Source organism: Meriones unguiculatus, chromosome 16 (assembly GCF_030254825.1).
Source record: "Meriones unguiculatus strain TT.TT164.6M chromosome 16, Bangor_MerUng_6.1, whole genome shotgun sequence".
Classification (NCBI taxonomy): Eukaryota; Metazoa; Chordata; class Mammalia; order Rodentia; family Muridae; genus Meriones; species Meriones unguiculatus.
Window position 1 is genome coordinate 44,026,457 of NC_083363.1, and position 13,359 is coordinate 44,039,815.

General features: G+C 41.4%; 1 protein-coding gene and 1 pseudogene across 7 annotated transcripts in view; both read right to left on the minus strand.

Moving 5' to 3' along the window:
• Window positions 1-13,359, minus strand: part of Pkhd1 (PKHD1 ciliary IPT domain containing fibrocystin/polyductin) — a 453,258-nt gene that overhangs the window by 58,010 nt on the left and 381,889 nt on the right. The window lies entirely within an intron of this gene.
• On the minus strand, window positions 9,596-11,024 carry LOC110540053 (large ribosomal subunit protein uL10-like; annotated as a pseudogene).

The window sequence follows — 13,359 nt, forward strand, 5'->3', positions numbered from 1 at the left end:
AGAATGATAAAGTTATCACCTCGCCAGACCCTGTTTTGAAGCAGCCACAGTAATTCTGTTGGGTGCCAAAACTGAAATGAATGGGACAGTGCTGTGGCCTGCTCAGAGCTGTGGCTATAATGAGATTTGAATGGGAAGCCCCGGACACAATAAATCTGCGCCATATGTGACCATTTCCTGTGTCAGTTCCTTTCTCATAACCAGTGGAGACTTTTTTTTTCCCCCTCTCCTGACCCCACACCATGACTCTGAAATCTTTCATGGCTGCTTATGGGCCTCAGGCTTTTTACAGCAGTTGTATAAATAAATGAATTTGACAGCAAACATCATAACAGTTAGCGGGAATGTGTGTTCGCCAGAAGTGCCTATACTACCCACTGGAGAAATGGCAGAGGAAACAGCTTGTTTTGTTACCTAAACAAAAGTAGTTTCATTTGACAAGTGGTGAAAGAATTAGTCAAATTAACTTGAAATCCACTGGGACTATTTTTGCCAACTCGCCCTGCTGGAGAAACTATCCCAGCATCTCCGCCCCTGTGACTCACTCACAAGAGATAAATTCCCTCCTTTTATTCTGACGTAAAAATCTAGGCTAGGGATGCAGAGCCTTTGAATGGTACGTGTGTATCTTAGGTGCAAATCCAGACTGTCAAGTATGGGGCCATAGGTACAATCAAAGGTTTCTAAGCCAGCTATGGCAGAAAAGCCACACATGGTCATTGGCATCAAAAGAACTGGAGGTGGCTATCATGATACAACTCACTTGTTACCTCTGATTGTAAATTGAAGCCTCTGAGTGGTTCCTTCCTTTTTTTAATTAGTTGTGTCTTTATTCAAGAACAATCAAAAACTAAACATCACAGCCACACCCAACAGTTGCTTTTTAAAAAGGTAGAATTTTCCCTGTATCCATAGGCCTAGTGATATGAGTTTTGCTATATTTGATGAATGTGAGTCAATTTCAGTAAAGATAATCATAGCCTAGCTTCTCAGTTCTAGGCAATGGCCTGAAAGGTCTTGCATATCTGCACCATCCCACGTGGTATCTCCTTGCTGGGACGGATGGCACAGCACAGCGATTCCACTTTATCCCAAATAGCAAGCTGCTGTGTTCAAGTCCGGAGTCAGCTACTTGCCTTCTCTGTGACCACACTCAAGTGAACCACCCTCAGGATACCTCAGGTTCCTCTTTGTTGTTGTTGTTTTGTTTGTTTGTTTTATGTTTCTTGAGACAGGATTTCTCTGTGCAGCTTTGGCTGTTCTGGACTCACTTTGTAGACCAAGCTGGCCTCTAACTCATAGAGATCTGCCTGCCTCTGCCTCCTGGGATTACAGGTGTGCGCCACCAAGCCCAGCCACTTTCCTCCTTTTTAAGTATGAAGTTTAATGGTGCGGTGTGATCCCAGTCTAGTTTTCGTTGCTGTGGGTTATGTATAATAACACCGCAGATCGGTGCTTTCTAAATAAAAGGTTTCTTTAGCTCATAGTGCCATAAGACTGGGCAGCCACGTCTGCTTGCTTTTAGGATAAGCTGCCGCTTGGTGCAGAGTGGAGACTTGGAAGGACCACCAGGCTCACACAAGAGGGGAGAGGCAGGGGCCACACATGAATCTCCTCAGATAAGCAGAGTCCCAATGACCCTGACCTGAGCACCCCTTAATCTCCCCCATACCATTACAACAGAAGTTAAATCTCAAAATGAGCATTGAAATGCAACAGAGCACACTAAAACACAGCAGAGATAGAGATAATACTGTGACTCTAACAATTAAAAATCTTTTTTTTTTAATTCAGAAATGTAACCAACATATAATATCTATTAATGTTAGGCCAAACAGACAAACCTGAAAGTGTGTCCCCCTTGTAAATACAACCCTTTTTGTGTGACAACTTAATACTGTCAGAAACATTTTGGAAATAAAGTTGAAACTTCCTGGAGAAAATCCTAACAGTAGCTTTAGTTAAGCCAATGGCTATTAAATTCACTGAAAATTTATTCAGACTACAGATAGCACATAGACCCCCAAACTGTTTTTATGGAATACTCTGTTATGGTGGTAAACTTTGCAATAGTGAATTAATCATTGTCTACGGAATTCCCTTAATTGTGAACATAAACAAAAATCACTGATTAAGTTGGATGTTATGGAGTACACCTGTAACCTAAGCGAGTAGGTATTCCCATTTATAGAGTCTCTACTATCTGTACAATAGATTTTAGTGTCTTCATTTTAATCACCAGGCAGATCTAATCCTTTATGATTCTGTCACATTGAGTCAAACTGTGGAGAAAAGTCAGAAATGCTAATGGATTTGGACTGCATAAAAATAAATGGACTATCAAAGTTTTCTTCTTCAAGCAACGCCAATAAAGCTGCAAAGAGCTAACAGAAAGTAATGAACCCTGTGGCTTCATAAAATTACAAACATAAACGATACAAAACAAATAAGCAGTGTGAAACGCGCTGTTTCTGAATTGGGATGTAAATGGCATCCATCTAGGTAAAATGGGCTTAAGTACGACCCCATTTATGACCTAATCAACTGAAAGGCCTAGCTTATCACTGCTCTCTTATATAGACAGAACCGCTACAACTAGGAGTTGGTCTATGAGAATGTGACTTTTTCAAGGCACATTCTGTTGCAGAATGTCATCTGACAAGTCAATGCCCCATTGGCTGTGTCCAAACCTTTTCCCAAGATCTGCTTCTGAACACCTTTGCTGACTCACCTTAGGGTTCCTACTTGTGAAGATTTATGAACGCCTTCAGATACTTTGGCCAGAGGGCCACCAACACTGAATAAACAGAGGTTGAGCAGCACCCTCTTTGATTGGCCAGCCACGGCTTCTGCCTTTTAATCACCAATGTACACTGTCACCTTGTAAAGTCTGTTTTTCTCAGTTAAAGGGAAAATATAAAGTGACAGAAACTTTACAAGACCAGTATCCTCAACCAAGCGTCGTGGATTTGTGAAAATAACTGCTCAAGCTATTTCAGTATTTTCTAGGCACCTGTGAGAACACATATGAGTCTGCTTGTGCTTTAGGAAGTAAGAGGCTTGGACGTCTCTTCTTAAGGGTAGACGGAGTCATTAATTAGTCCTTAACCATAGAGCAGAGGGAATGAATGTTCCTTTGGGGCCATATAATTTAATTGACGGAGTTGGCAAACCACAGGCTACAGAACAGATCTGGCTCATTGGCTAATGTTATAAAGGACATTTCTCTGAACAAAGCCACACTCATTTGCCAGTGTCTTGTCTGCGGCTGCTTTGTACCTTAACAGCACAACTGAATCATTTCAAAAGAAACCTTGTGGTCCAGAGCATTCAAATATTTGGTACATGATGCTTGGCATTAAGTGTTTGCCAGTGTTTGTTCTGAGTTCTAAGTTTGTTTCTGAGACAGTAACCGTCTTAAGTATAAGATAGAAGCTAATCTCTGCCTGAGTCCCTGCCAAGCATATGTTAACCAGAAGTACAAGCCAAAAATACACCTTTGCTATTGGAGGTCCTGAAATGTGTACGTTGATATGCATCCTGACCTGGCCTCCCTGGATGCAAGTACCATGTCCATCTGCTAAGTTCAGATATATCATTTTCTCTGAAAATACTCACTGCATCCTGATTCAAGAAAAGGTATAAAAAACAAGGAGACTGTCAGGATGTGTGTGGATTCTCGAAACATCTTAGGTCTAGGACATTTCCTTCAACAGGCACAAATTTTCTTTATAGCAGCCACCCAACATCTGCTTCATCTACTGTCTGGGGACAAGCTTCTCTGCGAAAGCACAATAGAAAGAAACTTTCTATGCTCCTCTACAAACATGCCTTCTTTTTTATACAGAAGGAACTTCCAAATAGTTCCTGTCATAATTAGAGAAAGATATGTCTATAAGCCTGGGGTTGGCATGCTAAAATCTTTTATAATGAGTTCTTATGTTTGAGTAATAACAGCTTTAAAGTGGATGAACCATGCATATGGCTGTTGTACTTTCTCATTTTTTAAATATACAGATCTTTCACTTTTGGAAGTAAAAGGAGTTGGTTTGTTTCTTTGAAGAAACCCACAATGGCCTTTCAACTTCACAGATGGGCAAGCTGAGCTATCAGTCTGCCTCTGCTGCTCTTTGGAAACCCAGAGTGATAAGTGTGTCAAACTCTGTGTGCCTGGAATCAGCTGCAGAGGTCACAGCCAGAGACAATCTTGCCAAGGAAAGTGCTTTGGTCTGATAAACAGACACGCATTTGAAGTATGAATTCCAATCTAATTTCTTCCTACTCTTTGTGATATTTGAGAATTGACAGGCTACAATTCATTTCAGTTTCTTTATTATAGATGTGAAGGTAGGCATCTTGGCATTTACCTAATAGAGGAAAAATACATAAAACGAAGACACTGAGATCCAGGAGACATATACAATGGGTTGGACTGAAAGGACTGTCGGTCACCTGAGCATCTGAAGAAGAGAAATAGGAGTTGGGTGACTGAAATAAGGAACACAATGAGATTGACCAGATACTTCTTAGGCAGTTAGACTAGTCAGCTGGCCTGCTTCTTAAAACCTGAATTTCAGTATACCAGATTCCAGCTACATGGCCACCACTTCATCCTCCATTTCAGTTTGTCAGCATACAGACAGCCCCACCTGCTTGCTCTCAGGGAGAAGCTTATTGTGTCATCACCTGTGGCCACCGCATGTACCAGGTGTGGGCTGTGAACAAAAGGGCTCCTGGCCACTCCAGATCTCTCTCTCTCTTTCTCTCTCTGTCCCTATGTGTCTCTGTGTCTGCCATTCTCTCCGTGTGTCAGGCTGCCCATCTACATGCTTGCCTCTATCTCTTCCCCACGACCCTATTCCTCTCCCCTCCCCCCAAGTAAGTCTCTTGCACCAGATCTGTTGCGAGATGTAGTTTCTCAAGGGCACACTTTGGCCCAGGCCACCCAAGGTATCTCACCACATTCTTATCCTTTCACAGTTACTCCTGGAGGCTGAGGCCTCATCACTGAGCAAGATACATGAATGCTGAAGACCACGTGGAATTCAATTCTGAGCAACAGAGCCTGATTTACTGAGACATTATTGGTGTATATCAAATCCTTAGCACCCACATAAAGCCAGCTGAGCATGGCGGCCCACCTGTAATTTCAGAAGGCAGAGAAAGAGAATCCCTCAGGCAAACTGGCTAGCTAAATTCACTATATCATTGAACTTGGAGTTCAATGGAGAGAACCAGCCTTAATGAATAAGATCCAGAGCAACTGAGGAAGCCTCTGTAATATCAGCCTTGGGTCCCTACATGCAAGTGTACACATGTGCATACGTGTACATGTATGTGCCCATACATGTATCTGAACATGCGCAAGCACGTATACATACACATACCCATGCAAAAGAGAGAGAGAGATAAATCTTATTTCTCATAAAAATTTTCAATAAACTATGAAACAAGGTAGGGGCTGATGCTGCAACAAGTATTCAAAATGTGTCTAGAGAAAGCAGTCTGACCACAACTACAACCCAGAGACTCCGCATGAAAAGGGATATTTTATTAAGCAAACTTTTAGTTGTAGTGAAATGTGGTAAGCAGTACATAGCGAGCTCTGCCTACAAGGATATTTCAAGGTAATGACTTCAAATTTGAATAAAACCTGGTGTAGAAATAGGAAATCAAGTCACCTGGGATCAAAGTATCCCATTTAAAAGTTTTGTAAACTCTGAGCAGCAGGGTGAGTGGCTGGAAGGAAATAAAGGGAATAATGTTAATTGGTCTCCCTCCATTGTTTAGTTCTGATATGTAAGCACAGGCTGTTCACTCCTGATCAGATATTTATCATTATTCTGATAGAGTACCAAACTTTGGGCATAACATGTCTATAAACTATAATAGGATGCAGAATGCTTGCCCTTAGGAAGCTTACAGTCATGTTTCTAAAAATAAAGAAATTGCCTTCTCTTCGGGAACTATTCAGCTCCTGGGACACTGGAGTGCAGGCATCAGCACTCCACTAACCTTGGCCTATCTCCTTCTGATGCCTACAGTGCCTATGTCCCACAACTTATGTACTGGAAGGAACATCAAGACTTCTTGAGCATCTACAATGTGCTGATTGATGTGCAAATCATCCAGATATACTTTCTATTTTGTTTTGTCATCACTACAATACAAGAGTTAAGGTATCATTGCTTCCTTTTACCAAACGAGAAACCTGAACTTGAAAATCTCCAGGACGTGAAAACCAGATGCAAGCAGCATCCCAGATCTCTGAGTGTCACACCTACTGGGTAGCATCAAAGAGCTCGTCAGTCTTATTCAGGCTGAGATGCTGATTTAAAAGTCCTTTGCTTGTCAAACAATGGAAACACAGGGAATTAATTGATAGCTCTGACGATGTGAACAAATGTGTAAAAGGTTTAAGGTGGATACATATAGAAAGGTCGTGAATAAATAGTGCCAGGGCACATGTAGTTAGAAGGAAGCCGCATTACAATGAAAAGCCAGATACTTTGACTTTCTTACTAGAGCAACATATAGACTTAAGGAGTCTTGGGAGGAAGGATAATGGAGGATTCCTGCCCTTGCCCTATACTCTTATGAGTTTATTTAAACTGACTACTGATGAGCTTTGCCCTCCTAGGCATTCCCCACTTGGCGGCCAGCTCAAAACTAATTTGCGAGCCCTAGGGACTATTAAGGACTCAGATCCAGGATATAAGTACTAAAGCAGAAACCTTCATACCAAAATAAAGTTAGAAGCCTTAGGCAGCTGGTTTGAACATTAAAGCAGTTTGGCAAAAAGGCAAGAACATGTTCATAACCATTCCTAAAGGCAAGCTCATGTGTCTCCATAGAACCTTCCCCGTGTCCATTTCTACCCTTTGTATACGACTCAGTCAATTAGTTATATGAATACTATATTAAGAGAAAGTCACACACTGGGTCAAAAGCAGAATTGGACCACATCCTTCAATGGGGATTTATTCCCTCAACCAAAGAATTCTTTTTGTTGAGATTCAAGGCTGGCGCCCGCCCCCCTCCACCCCAGATGCAGCATTCTACTGATAAAGTCAGCCTGCTGCTCTTCTCCGCATGTTTGCTCTGTTAATAAAAGTCACCCCCTGGGAGGGTGCTAGAGCCTGTCATGCATCTGGCCAAGTCACTGGTGCCATTCAATTTGTTAGGGGTAAGAGTAGCAGAATTCCTTTCTGTACTCTGAGGTAAGATCATTTTATACCCCAAAGCTTCAGACTCATTATTCTTAGCTAAGGGCATAATTACAACATTATGATTGTCATAAAACTAACCCGATTTTCCTCTATTCTTTTCCTCCTCAGCATCTGCCTACCTGACCTCCCTGATTATACACCATGTGTAGAAGTAGTTCCTTATATTTATTTTAATTTTCTCATTGTTAATATCATTGAGAGCCTATTTGTTCTCATATCATGGAACAGAGCAAAGAAAATAAGTTTTTACAAGTCCTATGGAAGGAGAAAATATGTGTTCTTGTCTCCTAATGTTTCTCCATCACTTACTTTTCTTACTTCCTCTTCTAGAAGTATCCAGTGACCTACAAATCAGGAAACCACCAACGGTTCCCTGTACTTCACTCTCTTTTTTATTTTTCCAAAGCAACCTTGTTCATCTTGTTCCCAAGGACTTATGTCTTTCCATGCCACTGGCTTAGAAACCATTACCAGGCCACCATCAGACATAGAAAGAAAATGATGAAGGTGAATAATGGCAGATGAAAGGGTAGCAGTGCACATACAATTACTGCAGCAATGTGGCTTTCAGTTCAGGCATGCCATTGTTATTCAGCTACTAGGAACTTAGTTTTACTTATCTATGAAATAATATACAGATTATATGTTCTCTATTATTGCTAGCAAATCATATTGGGAACTAAAATTATTATTTAAGATATTAGGACCATTTCTAGTTGTCTTTATATTACTGAGATAAACACCACGACCAAAAGCAACTTTGAGAAGAAAGGGTTTGTTTCACTTAGACTTTCGTGTCACAGTCCATCATGATGGGAAGTCAGGAAAAGAGCTCAAAACAGAAACATGGAGGAAGGAACAGAAGCAAAGCCATGGAAGAACACTGCTTGGTGTTTTTTTTTCCCTCAAGGATTGCTCGGTTTTCATTCTTATATACTCCAGGACAACCAGCTCAGGACACAAAGTAGGATGGGCCCTATCACATCTATCATAGATTTGCTCATAGGCCAACTGGTAGAGGCAATTTCTCACCTAATACTCCCTTTCCCCAAATGATTCCAAATTCTGTCACATTGACAAAGCAACCAACCAATAGACTGAGAATGTAGTTCAGTGGTTCACAAGACCTTACATGGGATATCATTAGCATTTGGCATGCAAGCACACACACACACACACACACCCACACCCACACACACACACACACACACACACACACACACAGCAGCAGCAGCAGCAGCAGCAGCAGCATCTACGGTAGAGCTCCAGCAACATTTACTACCAAACAAACCTACTCTTCCTGTATGAATGTCCTGTTCAGTAGCACTTATATGGAGTGTTTTACCTCAGGTTGCCTTCAGTCAGCCCACATCAGGTAGTTGCTAGACTTCAAAGACAATATTTCTCATAGTCTTTTTTGTACTGATTACTAGCTGACAGAATTCACCAATAACTTATTCTAAAATGAAATGTAGCCGTGCATGGACGGCACGTTTGGCCAACAGCACATGAATCTCACCCCACCTGAATACAGCATGGCACTGTTGAGTCAAGCAGAGAAGCCTTGGGAACCTGACCCATATTTCCTTGCAAAAGCCCTTCTCCTATAAAAGTTCAAGGAATTAGATCTGATTTTTTTTTAACATGCCAAAACCTTGCAAAGAACTGGACACTCTACCTCTGTCCTCATTTTTTTTTTTTTAATCTTTTCTCCTTTGGGTCTTTCTGCTTAGTGCACTCTTCTCACCCCTTGGCTGATCTTCAAATTCTTCAGGCTCACACCCCATTCGGGGCCTCAGCCAAGGCAAATTTTCTCTGTTCCAGGTGTTCACATGGCTCATTTCTACCCCTGCTCTTACTTGCCCCACTAAGACCCATGCTGTTTGTCTTCACACAGCTTTGTGGCCTTCCAAGTTACTCTGCGTTTTGTTTTGTTTTTTTCTTTTGGGCCATAGCAGTTATAACTTTCAAACAAACTAGATAGCTCACTTGTTTCTGGTGTGTGTTATTTACCTTCTTTCCTTCTATAAGTTGAGTTCCATTATGGTAGGCATGTTTTACCAAGCTTTTGGATTTCTGTACCCTACAAGAAGAGGTACCATACATAAAGAATACCTAGAGAAAATATGAGTTAAAATGAAGAGAGACAGCACATCCTTTATTGTTATTACTATTATTATTATTATTATTATTATTAACTCCAAAGTTCTGCCTTACCCACAGACAACAACAGAGAGTTGAAGATAAATTTATGTTGTAGCCCTCTGTAGATAAATTTTCCTCATGTGTGGTAATGGATACTTTTTCCAGGCCTTCTCTTGCCACCAACAGAGACTAATGAACTAAACACAAGAAAAGAGCATCACTGAATTGTGTGTGTGTGAATTTAATTTTCTGAAGCAAGATAATACAAAGGTGAAAACTGGAGAAAAAAGATTCCAATGATAATTAGAAGTCAGGGGCTGGAGAGATAGCTCAGCATTTGATGTTGTCTGATCTTAAAAAGTTCAGTGCCCAGTACCCACCCAGGGCAGTTCACATCTACCTGCAACTCCTGCTCCAGGAGACCTAAGGCCCTCTTCTGCCACCCAAGGGCATTTACACACACATATACACAAGGTTGGAGGATGCATGAAAAAAAAAATACAACCTGGCATATTCACATATACACACATTCATATATACATATAACATCTTCAGGAATTTGTTTTTAACTTTTAAGTAAGCCTTTATTCTCATGTTTTTTTTAAAATAAGCTAGTTCATCTGGTTGCTTTGGGAGGTGATTTAACCAAAGAGACCAAATTCCATATCCTCATCTGATTCCTCCGACTCATCCTTGGCTTCAGCCTTGGCTGGGGCTGCAGTGGCAGCAGGAGCAGTGGTAGTGGCTGCGGCCACAGGGGACACAGCTGCAAATGCAGATGGATCAGCCAAGAAGGCCTTGATCTTCTCAGCAAGTGGAAGGTGTAATCAGTCTCCACAGACAAAGCCAGGACCCGCTTGTACCCATTGATGATAGAGTGTGGCACGGAGGCCACAGTTGGGTAACCAATTTGCAGACAAACGCTGGCAACATTGCGGACACCCTCTAGGAAGTGAGTGTGCAGTCTGCTCTGTGACGTCAAGCACTTCCGGGTTATAGATGCTGCCACTGTCAAACACCTGCTGGATGATCAGCCCGAAGGAGAAGGGGGAGATGTTCAACATGTTCAGCAGCATGGACTCACCGGCTCCCACTTTGTCTCCAGTTTTGATCAGCTGCACATCGCTCAGAATTTCAATGGTGCCTCTGGAGATTTTAGTGGTGATGCCCAAAGCCTGGAAGAACGAGGCCTTCTCAGGTCCTAGACCAGTGTTCTGAGCTGGCACAGTGACCTCACTCGGGGTGATTGCACCAGCTCGAGCAGCATCCGGTACCTTATTGGCTAGCAGCATGTCCCTCATCTCAGTGAGGTCCTCCTTGGTGAACACAAAGCCCACATTCCCCGGATGTGGGGCAGCAGTTTCTCCAGAGCTGGGTTGTTCTCCAGGTGGCCCCGATGGCCTTGCGCATCAGGGTGTTCTTGCCCATCAGCACCACGGCCTTCCCGCGGAGGGATGTGCGGATCTGCTGCATCTGCTTGGAGCCCACATGGTCTGCACCCACAATGAAGCATTCTGGGTAATCATCCAAAAGTTGGATGATCTTAAGGAAGTAGTTGGACTTCCAGGTCGCCCTGTCTTCCCTGGGCATCACGGAGGTGCGTCAGGGATTGCCATGCAGGGTTTAAAGACGATGTCACTCCACTGAGGACACTTGGCAAGAGCAGGAATTTTTAATACTGCAAATTTTTTGAGCCTTGGTATAAAGTGTTAATGGAAATCCTTTTGTGGTGACTAATATTCTGTATGATTTATATGTTAGCAAAGTTGGGAAAGATAATAACTTTCATTCCTACTTTTTAGGTGGTAAGACTACAGCGCAGTAGTTAAATAACCACAGGCACTTGCACTCAACTTCCATGACAAGTCAGGATCTGAAAGTATAGCGAGCCATCACCTCTGGTACTTTGGCACTGTTTCACTTATCATCAGTTACCTTTCACAACATCTGTGAAAGGCAAGTACTGTTTGGCCTAAAGTAATAAGCCCACTTTTGCATAGTTATTTTACTTCTCATAAAAAAAAAATAGAATGCATTAACTTAAAATGTTTCTCTCCTAACATCTTTAGCTAACATTCTTGTCATGACGTGATGCTCTGTGTGTAAACTAGAAAAGCAATGTTCTCAAAGACTGGACAGATTCATGAATGAATTAGTCAGTTAAAAATCTGATGCTATAATATCCAAGGTGTTTTCAAAATTTTTTTCGTATTCAAACTGCATGAATTCATAAAGCATTCTAAAATAGAACATAGAAAGCAAGTGAGTTTTCAAAATGTATTCCACAAATAGTAATGCCTCGAGGTCCATCCACTTGTATTAAACAAAACTTACCACTAATTAACTAGACTTAAGCAAGAGCTGGTGTTAGGCAATGTGACCTTTTAAAGTCACATGTCACGCGGATTATACTTTGTCTCTAATGCACATACCATTGGTCGCAGAAGGCTGCCAGGATTTGACACTATAAATTTATTTGATTAAGTGTGTCAAAACAACAAGTTTATTAATTTCTAAGCACAGTCTTCAGTATGTTATACTGTAGTGATTTTGAATTTCCTGAAGACTTGACTACTTTGAGTTTATGATGCTATGGTTTTGTGAACATAGAACCATATAGATATCAAGAGGCCCTATTCAAACAGCTCACACTTTTGCCAAAACTCAGCACTGTTAAACAGTATGTTTAGGACTTTAAAAAGCTGTGATTGCTCTCAGGGATTCAGACCTACCATCATCAAAGAATAAATTCTTTTATCCTTTACTGTGGATTTATCATTTAGAAACACCTCAGCTAGTTTTAGTATAATGGCAAATCCCATGCCTTTGCATTTCTCATGATCTCCTGTTTATGGCATCTTAAACTTTTTTTTTTTTTTTTTACCTTGGTGACCTCAGCCTGGTATTCAAACTCTCCTGCTCCTAACTCAGTGGCTCCTCCCTTCTGAATTACTCCTCTTTACTCTTCAGACTCTTACTACAGAATCTCCTATCCTTCAGAAAGACCCACTTTCTGCTCCTTTTTTTCACACTGTAATTTTTATCCTGGAGTTGGCCTTATCTTTTACATGTCATAATTCACTGAAATTTAGATTTTTGCATCCATCACACCTTTCCAACACAGTTCTCACTAATGTGATGAGAAGCCTCTCTTCTGCACCACTCATTCACTTTTATCCCACTTTCCTCTCTCTCAGCCATTGTGGTCTCTGTTGTTGTCAGACCTCATCCAATCAAGTCAGAAGGTATTCTTTGAGATTCTCATTATCTCTCTCTCTCTCTCTCTCTCTCTCTCTCTCTCTCTCTCTGTAAAACAGACACACACACACACACACGGAGAGAGAGAGAGAGAGAGAGAGAGAGAGAGAAACAGAGAGAGAGAAACAGAGAGAGAGAGAGGAGGGAGAGTAACAGACAAACAGACACCATGTATCCTGAATGACAGATCCATGCTAACTGAATTGTTGTCTGCTTTTCTCAATAAAAGTACCTCACACACACACCTCCACTATCATGTCCCTGTAATCCCTCAGTGATTCATGATGAACCAAATATTCATTAATTTCTATTTCTGAAGGGTTAGATTTAAAGGGCCCAGCAAGTAACTGTCTTCTTGATCTCTTAAAAAACATGCAGGTTTATACAGAAATTCTTTTAGAACAACTCCCAACCTTCCTTCACCACACCTTACGTGTCTGGGTCTGTGGGATATGGTTTAGGAAGCTTATATCAAATCTAGCCATCACAATAAACTGAAAACATCCCTGATATTTCTCTCCCTATCTAAAGATATAGAGATAGATTAAAGAGAAGTTGAGGAATTAGAGAAACAAATAAGATAGGAATCCATCCAGGCCATCTAGTTAAAGAATTGTTCAGTTCACAACATTATGTCTCGAGGTAGTATGTTCAGCTTCATTTGAGTCACAGATGGCAGCAAACTGGCCAGGGAAATAATAGTACAAATGATACTACCCTCTAACAA